At 39.4% G+C, this 13,507-nt stretch overlaps 1 protein-coding gene across 1 annotated transcript in view; it reads left to right on the top strand.

The window, feature by feature from the left end:
* Window positions 1-13,507, top strand: part of LOC124133855 — a 154,344-nt gene that overhangs the window by 1,090 nt on the left and 139,747 nt on the right. The window lies entirely within an intron of this gene.

The following is a 13,507-nucleotide window of genomic DNA, read 5'->3' as shown; positions in this document are numbered from 1 at the left end:
TTTACGACAATGAATTTTGCTATAAATGTATTGTTTTGAAAAGTATTTTCAACAATGTTAAAAAAATAACACCACCAGAAACGTTGTGCCCCCCTCTCTCTATATATCTATATAGCAAAAATGAAATCGGACGCCACAAATTGGACCCTAACTTCTTCAGTTTTACGACAATGAATTTGGTTATTAAAATATGATAATTTAATCATATTTTGAAATAATTTGTTTTCCCGTATACCTAATACAGAGCATATACGTCATGACAGATATTGTGTTGGCTTGTTTTACATATCAAAAAAGTAAAGTTAAAAAGTGTTACTTTACTTCAGTAAATAAAATCAAAGCAGTTTGTAGTTTATTGTAACATGTTGTTCTGCTTGTTTAGCCCTGTTTGACAAGCCCGTGGACTGGAGAACATCTGATTCGTGTTTGTGGAGTATCAACTAAACGAAAATGTCAAATGTTTTCGAACATGCCTTGTGAGCCAGTTTTGTTTGCATACAACTTAACCATTCAAAGTAACTAAATCTTCAGATAGCCTAACGACAACCAAGGACTTAATTGAAAAACAACATCAAACTAATTGACAAGAAAAGTTCATATCCCTACCCCTGCTGCTGAATATAAGTTTAAAGGGCCCTTTAAATGCGTTATCAAACAATCTATTTATGACATCATAGTTTAATTTTATTGTCGAAAACGCATGGTGTTACCGACAAACCGATGGCATCAAAACGTTTTAGAATATTTATTTTCTATTGGCTATGAAATATTGACACCCAATATGTACCATTTATATAAAAACAATCGTATTTTTATTTAATAAATTCCATAATATATTCCAACTATGTTTATCAAGAATACGTGATTGTAATTTACCGATACATAGGTTCTGGTGGAGAGTACATTAATTACAGCAGAAATTGACATGATAGCTGATGACCCTACTGACAGCAATGGACAACGGTGATATAAACTCAATAACCATATTGGAATCCCAGCTGTTGTGCGCAGTATTTAACCCTTGAAGGGACACTGTATATCGACATCGTGAAATCTACAATGTATGTAGCTGTATATTTCAGCGCTGAACATCTGAGCGCAACGTTACGCTTCGCTATTGATTGCAATGTACCAGCATTTTACCTTGTCAGTCATGGTAGTTACACTTCGGTCACGACTGGTCAATTCATGCGACCTTATTGGAATTAACACGAGCCCTGTCAACGAGGAAATCGGGCGTGGGTATATATTTGTATGTTGATTTCCATCACTATGAGTCACACCTGCCTTTGTGTCACACCAGGCTTTCTGTCGCTGCATCAATTATGCATTTGTCCATCGGGATCTGTAATATTTCACAACAAGGCCACAGCGGAATTCGTGTATCTGACATCGGTTTAACTGCTAGATCGGTGTTTTCGAAACAGATATCATGAAAAGGCTACATTTAATAGTGATTTATAACCTCAAATTCATGACAGTCGGACTCCTATTTGCTTTTAGCAGAGATTTCTTATGATTATGGAAATGGCTTTTTGTCGCTTTTATTTAGAGTCTTTTATTTGCAATATTGGCATTAAATGTAATACATTATTCGTACGTTTGATAACGGTATGATGCATCTTTGAAGTATAAGTATGGTGTCATGCCGCTTTCAGCAATATCCCAGTAATATCAGGGCGGGGGCACCAGAAATGGAGCATGTTTTGGGCAACACTTGGTATACTTAACACAGTGTAATACGTTAGACTTTATTCATAGTAATATATAACATATATTAACACATGGAATCAGGTCAAATGAACATCTTCATGGACAGTATCACATTAAAGACAGGAGCTGACATATATCTGTCAGCTCTGTCTTGGTTCTAACATGCGACTTGTAGATAAACGTTTGCACGTTAGGGATGTATGCCGAATATAGCATTTGAAGTTCGCTCTTATGCACGAAGAAACTAACCCCGCCCCACCCGTCCCATCCCCCCCCCCCCCCCCCCCCCCCCCCCCCGCTAGAAGCACAAAGCAACCAGAATGATACATTCTCGTCCTCTACGTTATACAAGCAGTCCATTTTAAACTACCTTTTAAGTGTATTTCCAGACAGAAGTAAGTTCAGTGGTACGTGCATCTTTTGTGCCGGCGGGCGACAGGCATCATTAATGTCATTGTAGGCATCCATGCTTCTCTTTGCTCACACTCAGTGGGGCAATGCTGCATCTCTCTCTCTCTCTCTCTCTCTCTCTCTCTCTCTCTCTCTCCTCTCTCTCTCTCTCTATCTCTCTTAAAATAATGAAATAGTATGCCTTTTTTATACCAGACACCTCGCCATATATACTGTTTATTTTAGGAATATTTGATAGTAAAAATGAACACCAATTTAATTATTTAAATCAGAAGATTCCTGTGCATTTACCTACATACAGGTGAGTGGCGTGGTGTACAGAGCTAGTTTCTGATATAGCATACTCCTGCAGTGTTTATTTAGAATATTTCTCAAAATATCTGGCTTTATTTTTTCTTTATAATTATCATATGTTAATGGAGCTATTTCATAAATTGAATTAAGTATTGACTCTCGTAGTTCTTAAGACACGACTCTCAATCATAACTGTCGCGTTAATCCCTGACTTTTACGTACACTATATAACTACTCTAAATTTGATAATTCGCAAGACTCTCCCATTAGGGTATCACGTCACGCTCATTTCTCCATTACAACGAACGCGTCGACAACAACGTGGCCAGTGTTAACTAATGGCCAATTACAATTTCACTAATGCACTTTAGTAAAGCTAACAGTGTATGAATGATCCAGCTAGTCCATGCTAGCAGTTTATCTAAGCTCGCTGCTTAAATGGCTTACAAACAAAACTGTTGTAAATATCTCTACTTTGAGCCAGTTCAATCAATACGAGGACAAAAAAGCCACGTGTTGATGGCTTCCGTGGGAAGTCGCTTGAAATTTTCTCAATATTGGATTTTAGATTATTACCGAGTATGCACTTGAAAATTTAATCAAAACTTTTTTTCCATCTTCCGTTTGAAATACGCCCTTGAACACAAAATAGCTACTTGAAGTTCAGTTAAACACGTCTTCCTTGTTTTTATTTCAATTTCAAGTTATTTTTGGACGTTTTTGTGATTACAATTCGCGATTTAATCCTGATACAGAGGATAAAATTACACACGTCTTAATATCTTACCATGCCTGCAGGAAACAAGAACTGGTAAAACAGACATATCTTTAAGTTTAATGAAGATGACACCAGTTGAATATGAAACTTGGGGAGAAATGTGAATCTCATTTAAATTTCTTAGAGGTTGAAGAACGACAAAGTAGATATAATGTGTGTACAGCAACTCCTTTATTTACAGTGAACGAAATATAATTTCCAAAACATTTTCGTAAGAGACTACAAATCAAAACGACATGCACATTTCACGAGACAGAATCTTTGTCACCCACAAGATAAGTTTTGAATAATTCTATTACCTCTTACCAGAGGTACCTACACCGGAGACCAATTCAAACAGTTCAAAGCCATCACATAATATAATTGAATTGATACAAAGTTTATTAATGTTGATGTTATCAATCACTTGCCATGCATCTCCCTCATGATGTGTCTTCCTTTTGTGTTCTAGACATACCTTGCCCCTAATCAAATCAATCCCGCTGCATGATTTGATTACAGCCATAAAACGGCGACGGCAAGCAATATGCTTGAGTTAGTTCCGAAACATTCCTTTAATCCTGTGACATTACCTCAGAAAACTGTCTACGTTTACTTATATAACTTATTTACCTGACCAAAATATCTTGGCACAAGCCTTTAACTACATGTAATGGTGGCACGCTATGGGGGGGGGGGGGGGGGGGGGGGATGAGGGCAGCATCCGGGATGAAGCTTGGGATGAACGATCTCGTGTTCCCAGCTGCTGTCGCCAGATTACAGGACAAATGACACGTTTCATCTTGTCCTCTGAAAACAAACGCGAGTTTAAAGGCAAGCTCGTCACTTCAAAAATCTGTCCAGAGACTCCCTGATTTCTGGTCTGTGTTGTAGTTTTTGTTGATGTTTTCCCCAAGGGTTGTGTGAACGATAATGAAAGTAAGTAACGCAAATTTGAAATCGATTTCTTTTTTCCCATCCTTTCCATTCATGTGTTCAATAAGCCGATGGGGAGTATGGTCGAACGTTTCAAGAGTGTTTCATTTTATTCTGAGTATTTTTTCCCCTCTTATTTTGATGGCCGTTGAAGTGTTGAAAATTTCTTTTAGAGAAAAGATCAATGTCCTTGTTTAATCATCATCACCATCAATCATCATCATCATCATCACCATCATCATCACCATATCGCCTCTATACCCACCTGAGACTAAAATTGACTGTTCTTATCATTTAAATCCTTACCACAATCATTTCAGTGTTATATAATTTCCTGTTTTTATTACAATTAATATCGTCACCATCACCAACATCATAATTATTATCACAATCGTCGTTGTTTTTGCTATTATCACGATCAACATGTTTGATGAATATGTCAATAGATAAGCTAAGTAGTTACATTATAACTTATATACATTCACGGATGCTAATGAGCGATAAGTGAGGTGTAGGGTCAACACAGGTTATCACGGTAACGATGGTGGTATATACATTGAAGATAAATTCAAGATTCTCATCAAGGTGTTTTAGGATGTTTTGCTGAACCTTAAAATAGGTAAAACACAGGTGTGTGTTTTATTTGATCAAATCTTTAATCTCAGGTAAATCCTGCCTTTAATTCGCCGCCTATATGGAATTGTCGATAAGGTTCTTAACATGTATGGCACGCTAATGGATCTAAAATAACTGCTATCTTTTCATGGTGCGTGCTGTTTACCGAGTGTATCATTTGACTGACAGGGTTACAGTTTAATTAAAAACTTTGACATTTCTTAAGTAATGCCTCACAAGAGAGGGGATGTTGCGACAACCTGAAAGGATTAACACGGGCGGAAAATGTTTGAGAAGCAAAGAAACGAAAGAAATTGCTGGATTAATGTAACATATCTCATGACTGGTTAATCTCAGATCGCAGGTACTTTGGATACTGATGTATATCTAGTTGTGATACATTTGAAATGTTTCATCCTCATCACTGCTGGTTGATGAAAATGTTATGACATTGTACAATCACCTGGTAGCTGGAAGATTGATGATTACGGCGTTAAACAACAAATATACAAACATAAAACCCTGAAAAAATGCAGCTTCGAGCAAGTCTACTCTACTTTAGCAAGTCTACATCTGTTCGGTTTCAGGAACATTAAGAAATTCGATCTCTGGGTTTCTTTCTATTATGTATTGAAATACGTTTTAATAAAACAAATAATGTTAAAATAGTTTCTTAAACATCGCTACAAAGCCAAGCCAACACCTCCTATTTTCTACATCCTCATCACACTCTGTACATCAATATGACTTGCTACCCATCCCCTCGAACGCCAAGCGGTGGACTGTAAATTCGTCCAAAAAATAAAGTTATCTTTTTTTAAAATATATATCTATAAAAATAAAAATGAAAAAAATCCAAAAGGGTCCGAGAACAATCTTTAATTGCCTAGAGCTGAGGAAATCTAGCCTTGCCAAATCATCCCAGACTTAAGTTGGACTCCCTTTTATATGTTTTGTCTCTAGGGTCTGGAAGTGGCGGTGAGATGGCCTGGTGGTTAAAGCGTTCGCTCGTTATGTCAGGCCCGGGTTCGATTCCCACATAATGGCAATGTGAAGCCCATTTCTGGTGTCCTCTGCCGTGACATCGCTAAAAGCGGCGTAAAAACCCTTCAGACACTCACCCAAGCGCTGACAACGCTATTATGTTATGATCTTGGTCAGGACAGTTCCGGTTGGGAACCCACGCTGTGTTGTTTTGACTTGCCTTTTCTTGTGTTTGAGACGTGTGCCATCGGTAGGGCAGGGTACGCTCACGTCTTCGCGATCACCTGGCATCATCACGATTAATAGTGATTCATAAACACATGCTCATGATATAGTCGGAATCGTACAATCGACTCTGCTTTATATGAGATTTCTATTGGATTGGATTTTGTCGCTTCATTTATTTGATTTCAAACATAAACTGCAGTAATGACAACGCAACACGTTCGTACGATTACCGAATATAACTTAATACACGTGCGATGTGTAAACCTAGAATAGTTGGTAAGTGGCACATGAGGTGGTCACATGATGTGAAATCAACTGCACATGAATTTATGATGTCACAGTATATTTTTCAAACATGGGCATAAATAAATGAAAGGTGAATTTAAAACTTTTCCCAAATGACGCGCCTTTCCACATAGGAAAGTAGTTCAGCAATATTTATTTACATTGCTAGTCACTTATGAATAAATTTCAGCTTGGGTTGAAAGGGACACCTGCGATGTTTATTTCATGTTGACGTTTCATGTCACTTTCCTTGTACATTTCATGTTGACGGTTCATATGTCACTTTCCTTTGTACATTAAAACAACACGTGGGTTGGTCGAGCTTGCAACCCCGGCACCAGCCGTTACATAACAAAATATGAATACACCCATATATTTCATATTTGTTTATTTTGCGATTTACAAGGCTAATTACCCCCAGCTGTGCCGAATGCAAATTAACACGTGAGAAAGTAACTATAGGATAAATATGAGTGTTGTTTTTTTCACGAAATTATTAACATGCATAAACACGGCGATTATGAGTAATCTCGTTTCAGAAGCAACATATTTCTCTAAGCCTAACTGATGACGTTGTCCAACATTTATGACAGGGATGGGAAAATATGAAATATATGTGTCAGTGTCAAGATTAATATATGAAACAGGAGACAGGTGTAGTTGCCGACTACGGGAACGACATGACACGTTGTCCTTGTAACACCGCGCCGCTCTGACGTAGATGAATGACCAACATGTATGCGTGAGACTGGACAGTGGTCACTGTCCTCGAGCGGTCATGTGTCAACCACAATCCGCCGAGTGGACGTATCTCTTCCCCGGATATGTTGATGTCAATCAAGGGAAGATGGTATCGCCATGTGTTACTCAATTGTCTGAAGTAATACCCCTGACATGGCGGTATTGCGGACGTCAGCCGATGTTCTATGTTGATAACACACGTGTCAATGGCCTAACAGATTCCCCAAAGCCGGCTGTTCGCTGAAACGCATAACCTACCGTAGCAGTGGTCACATTCGCACCGTATTCACTAGGTATACATCGTTGACGAACGATAGGCTTGGTCTGATCTTAGAGGCTGCAAACTCCCTTTGATACGCAAGGTTCGGTGTTTATTTAGAGGGTATTCGAAACTCGGTAGCCCTGTACGCGGGACCCAAACAAATAGAATTAAGTAATCAGATTGAACATATAGAAAAAAAATAATGGTGTACCTAAAGGTTTCCTTTATAATATTTCTTTTTTTTTTCGATACCTTTTTAAACGTCATATCGCATTTCCCAATGCTTTTGGTGAGCAATGAGACTCAGAGTGAAAAGTTATCCAGTATTCGGGTTTCAGGGCCGGAGGTGGTTGACAGCCTCATCTTATGGTTAGAAAATGGTTTGGTGCCGACACATCGCTTGTATCGACATGGGATAACTCGACACTTTGTCTATCGTTAATCTCTACTTTCGAGTTGAAGCGGTTTTACTGAGGTTTTGTTCATTTGTCGTTTATGTTGAACCAGTGGAAGTTACTATTTTTTATACACTGGTCAGGTTTATTTGATCTGGGACCAGATATTTAAACCAATGGCCAACGTTAGATGACCGTTGCAAAAACGTGACCTTTTGTATATAACAGGTTTGGCAGTGTAGAGTGAGTTAACATTGTCTAAGGCCGCAGTGAGTCATTTTATCTATTTCACTGCGGCCTCTTAATAATGGAATCTTGGCCAGACCAACTAGTGGTTGATATTGGGAGCAACGCCCAACGCGTCGGGGTTCGATGACACACTAGCCCCCCAGCCTCCTGACCACCCGGTCCAATTCAGTCAAAAATTATGGTACTTAGACTTATTCTAACCACCATCCCTAGAGCATCTTCCCGAGGCAAGAGAGGTCACTGCCTTTAAAAAGTCCCGTTTCCACCCTTGCCGAACTAGGCTGGAATTCCTGGGCTCGATCAAAGTTCCGCCTGTGGCTATTACGAGTTATGATCCTTCTATGCCTCTCCTTTAGACCAATCAGATTCAACCTCTCGTACCACTTGAATTTGCTTTAAACAAAATGGCGGCCCCCAGTCAAGACGATCTGATCGATATAGAGATCTATATTATGATAAAACGGGTCTTACATCGCGAAGTGCATCAAATTACGTGAGAAAAACATCTGTTGACAACGAGTTGGCGTCGCACATGCTTTGAAAATCCTGCAATCGGCCGAAATCTGTATGACAGTTTACGAACCGGATTTCGATTCCGTTGCGCGATTTTGATTGGACTATGCAGAGACTCGTTAGTCCAGCCAAAATGTAATTCTATAATACCAGCCTAGTTCGGCAAGGGTCGAAACTGTACTTTTATAGTCAGTTAACTCTATTGCCTCGGGAATATGTCCCTTGGGGGCAGAAGAAGGGATGCTATTTCTGATAATACGGTCTGTTACTTACGATAATGAGAATTAGGCAGTGTGTATACGTGATATTATCCCCAATATTTTTTTACAGAAGAAAATCAATGTACGACAATGTACGGAAACGGCCGAGGTTGTCCGACTGACTCAGAACAGATAGTGTTATCTCAAAGCATGCATACCCGGAGGTTTCTCGATTCCATATCGCGTTCAATTTCCTCTAGACGGAGACGATGTCACGTTACGTAACAATGTTACGGTTTTCTATTACGCACTTGACAGTCATGTAATTCGCCTAATTGTTCTAAGACAACATGCCAGTTTCGCTATGTGCTATGACGTGGTGAGCACCTGCTTACTGGGGCTAGCTGTCACTTATCCTCATGGACGAGCAAGTCAGAAATTGACTTGGCTCAATAACAGTCTCCCGAGTCAGACATTGACAACGTAATGATATTAACGTCACCTTGAGCCCGTACTCAGACGTGGTGATCGTACACTAGAGCTATGGAAAGTAAATGCACTTTGTGTATAGCATGGGACATGGATTTTCGCTGTCCTTTAAGGATTGTATTTTCTCCATATTTTAACTCCTATTTTCTCAATGAAGTTACTTACTCTTCTGCTTTTTTTGGTTTCTAAGTTATTTTTAATAATTGGAAACTAAGTTTTTCTTTCTTGTCTTCCACCCGCATTGTTCTCTCATGTGCGGATTCTGCACAGGCGCCTCTCTCTCTCTCTCTCTCTCTCTCTCTCTCTCTCGCTCTCTCTCTCTCTCTCTCTCTCTCTTCCGTCTTTCTGTCACTCTCATTGTATCTCCATTCTCCAACCCTCTCTTCTGTCTCTCTTTCCCTTGTATCGCTCCCTTGTCTACCCCCTCCCTGTGTTGTCCTCTCCTCCCTCTCTCTTCCGTCTTTCTGTCGCTCTCTCATTGTATCTCCATTCTCCAACCATCTCTTCTTTGTCCCTTTTTTCTTTGTATCTCTCCTTTCTCTACCATCTCACTGTGTCGTTCTCTCTCTCCCTCTCTCTCTCTCTCTCTCTCTCTCATTGCGTCGTTCCACATGCAAATTCGGGTTTATAAATCTCATTACAATAAAGTCTTGGGACTTTCAAGAAAAGTAAATATTTCTAAATGCAAAGAAAATGTTTGAAATCTCGGCGACACTGGTGAGTTTGCTTCATCTGGGCGGGTCCATCCCTTCATCCGAGTCAGCTGAAGCCACAAGGGACTTAGGTCGAATTCAAATAAAACTACAAAGAAGTGTAAACCTTTGCTACTCGGCGACTAATCGACTTACACGCAGCTGTGTGCTAAGGTAATTATCCAAGTAATTAGATTTGACAGATAAAATTACGCATATAATGTCTAGTGTTGAAAGAAACGACACCAAGTGGACGCTGTCTACAAATGACCGTTGTCCATTTCACCGCAGGGGGTCAAGCTGTTAAACTCCCCCTTGTACATAGCACCCCGGGGGCAATCAAGAGTTGTCGTTTCGATGACGTACAACTTTGTTTCGGGAGGTTAACGTAATGGCTCTTGAAATGAATGCCTGTCACTCAATGTAGGTATCAAGTCAGCTGCCCATCAATCACGGCGTGGCATGTGTTTCCCATCGTGTTGATTTCAAGAGTTGTTGATGTTTTGCCTAAACCACATGCCGCGGGTTGCATGCTTGAAATGGATGACATCACAATTATTAAAACCTAACCTTTGAACCTGTACATATCCTAGAACCATAAACGCTTATCACGACCTTTGAGATATATTTCAAGTGATGCATGAATTTTGTTCCAGCTGACCTTACGACAACCAGACTTCAATGTTACATAATATTACATGAATCCACATGCGTTAGAACAAAGACATGTTACAATCATAAAATGTACACATGATTCCTTCATCAAACAATATGTTTATACACATAAAGGTAGCTGTACGGAAAGTTATTTCTGATAACAATGATATGTGTGTATTTACAAATATAGACATTTTATATATAGCTATTGTAGTGAGTGAGTGAGTGAGTATTGTTTTACGCCGCTTTTAGCAATATTCCAGCAATATCACGGCGGGGGACACCAGAAATGGTATAGCTATTGTTAAATAAGAAAGGAATTGTTGATGATTCATGTACACGTGATTGATATACTAACATATAGTTCATGACAGTTGTGTCTGAGGTTAAATAAGAATAATTCTACTGCGAACCCTCGAGTATTGAGGAACACTCAAGTCTCTTAATTTCAGAGCCGAGACTGGAATGAGCACAGCCTGATGCAGATGAGGATGGGGATGGGGGATGGAATGGGGGTGATTGTTTCATTAAATATATGCTCCGGGGTCTGTAAGAGAGACTAGCGTTATTAACGAAATGTCAATATGTCTGGGGTTTTTTTATTTGATAATTATATAGTTACACCTCTTAACTCAAAGTTCTCGGGACCATCGATATATATCCAATTATTCAATTCGAGACAAGCGGAGTGCCGGTATTGGACACGGCAAATTAGTATTCGTTCGTATAGTTACGTTCTTTTAAACGACATACAGTGTACCCCCCTTAATCCGAACAGACCGTCCCTAGTGAAATAGTTTAGAAGACCGAGTCAATGTATAATCCCCCCCCCCCCCCCCCCCCGTGAAGATCCGTGTTAGAATTGGTTTTCAGCAATCCATTCTTGTCTCACCGTGAGAGGCGACTAATGGGAACAGGTGGTTTGGCTTTGTGACTTAGTTGATGCATGTCGATCCCAGTTGAGTTGATCGTCCTCCTTACGTCATCACTGGATTGTCTGGCCCAGACTCAATTTTGTACAGATACCACCCAACAGCTGTAATATTACTGAGTGCACAAACATTGTGTAATGTCCTTTGTATGGGTATGTGCAAAGGTAAGCGAATGAAAAGAAGGGTTTCCGGATTAACAAAGTTCCACTATATTAGATTTATGACGTAACTATTACCCATCAAGCACTACGACGAGCGATAGCCAGTGTAACATTTTACAGCGTTCGTAGAGCAGGACGTGATAGGGGTTCTTGATATTTTTTATGTGCCAATAACATTACTAAGTCAGTCATTCAATTAAAGTGGTCTATAAAGATAAGAGAAGGGGGTAGACTGATTTATGACTAAACCCTTACAGTCTAAAACCATCCTCTCACAACAGTTACTTGTAATACATTTGGTCCTCATCCAAGTTTATGTTTATGCTATTGTAGATCGGATTTATTTATTCAACTATTTTATTTACCCACCTTCAAGTTTATTACGGTCGGCCCCCGCGCTAATATTGGTTCAAGTGGCTGTTTGATGTTCAATGGGTTAGATCAGTTTAACGACATAAATACTATTGTAAACAAATAAATAAATAGGAGGCTTTATCGACGGGTGGTCGCATGTCAAGTTAGTTTGTAATTTGACATTGAGGGGCGGTCGGGTAGCCTAGTGGTTAAAGCGTTCGCTCGTCACGCCGAAGACCCGGGTTCGATTCTCGACATGGGTAACAATGTGTGAAACCCCTTTTCTGGGGTCCCCCGCCGTGATATTGCTGGAATATTGCTAAAAGCGGCGTAAAACCATACTCACTCACTCATGACATTGAATTGAAACAAGTATAAGCTCAAATAGGCCGTACTATTAAAATACCTTACAATGTAATGGCAATCTTTTGGAGTCATTATGGTAATAGGGATTGTGTCTGATTACAGTCCAACCTCGATAATCCAAACTTCATTAGACCGGACACTCAACATACCGGATGGTACAGGAAAAAAATACCAAATCAAGCTCGTGGTTTTATTTAAATTTTAGTTTAGTTTGAGGCTAGTTACTACGATGCATTTGTTTGTTGTTCGGTACAACGACTTCACTATTAGAATCTCATGGAAATTAATCCATATTAACATTTATTTCGGGATTTGCATTGGAATTACGTAAACAAACATGGTAACCAAGAACGCTGCTGGAAATCAATGTCCCTGTTGTGTGGTTTAAGTTTTTAAAATGTGAAAAAGTGAAACTGCATTAATCAGTGATTATGTGACTCGGTGATTTTATTAACTTGACACATTTAATGTTCCTATTACAAACATCTTGCCTCCTGTAAACATTTAATGCCAATTCAATACACGCCAATCGAGTCAATTATCTCTATAGTAACATATTTTCTTTCCTAACGATTATTATCACAATATTAGTTTTTACACGGAAACGGGAATGGAAATAAGCTTGTGAAACCGATATTTATGATCCCAAACGACAAACAGCAAAAAATATTTGACAATATTGAGAAAAGCCACCCTCTCGAGTTGTTTGTAACAAGGGTTGTCAATGTCAGCATATGGCGCTCACGTGACTGGAGAACACCGTATTCCATGCTTGATACGAGGGAGAGGGAAAAAACTCTTCACGCCAAAAGCTTTGCAAGCCGAGATGGCAAAAAAATGCACGCATTTGTTCCCTGGCTTTTCTTGTAGCGTCAGGCATGTGATTTAATATCGATAAGGCAGGTTAGGAAGTTCGCATTTCTCTTTTGAGTTTATTGTATTGACGTTTAAAATCCCCGTCCATTTGCGCCAGAAGCGTTCGATTTCATCGCAAATACACGTGTTTATGATAGTTTTGATATCGGAAACCGTGTCCATTTCACCAGTGTACATTTCCCACTTTGTGCTAATCCAACACGTGTTCAATGTCACATTCGTGTGGAGGTGTTTTACCGCATTTTCAAACGTTATCTCGTTTGAATTGGATTGGATCGCAATTAAGTCATAGTACGATCTCAGAGAATTGAATAATGTCATTTATGGGAGTGTTTGCACGTACCGCTGTCTATATCACTTTAAACTAAGATGAAGTCGGATATGTCTTGGAGAGTGT

This window comes from Haliotis rufescens, unplaced genomic scaffold, assembly GCF_023055435.1.
Source record: "Haliotis rufescens isolate VD_foot unplaced genomic scaffold, xgHalRufe1.0.p SCAF_161, whole genome shotgun sequence".
NCBI lineage: Eukaryota > Metazoa > Mollusca > Gastropoda > Lepetellida > Haliotidae > Haliotis > Haliotis rufescens.
Note: the sequence above shows the minus strand (reverse complement) of the source record. Positions and strands in the feature narration are given on the sequence as shown.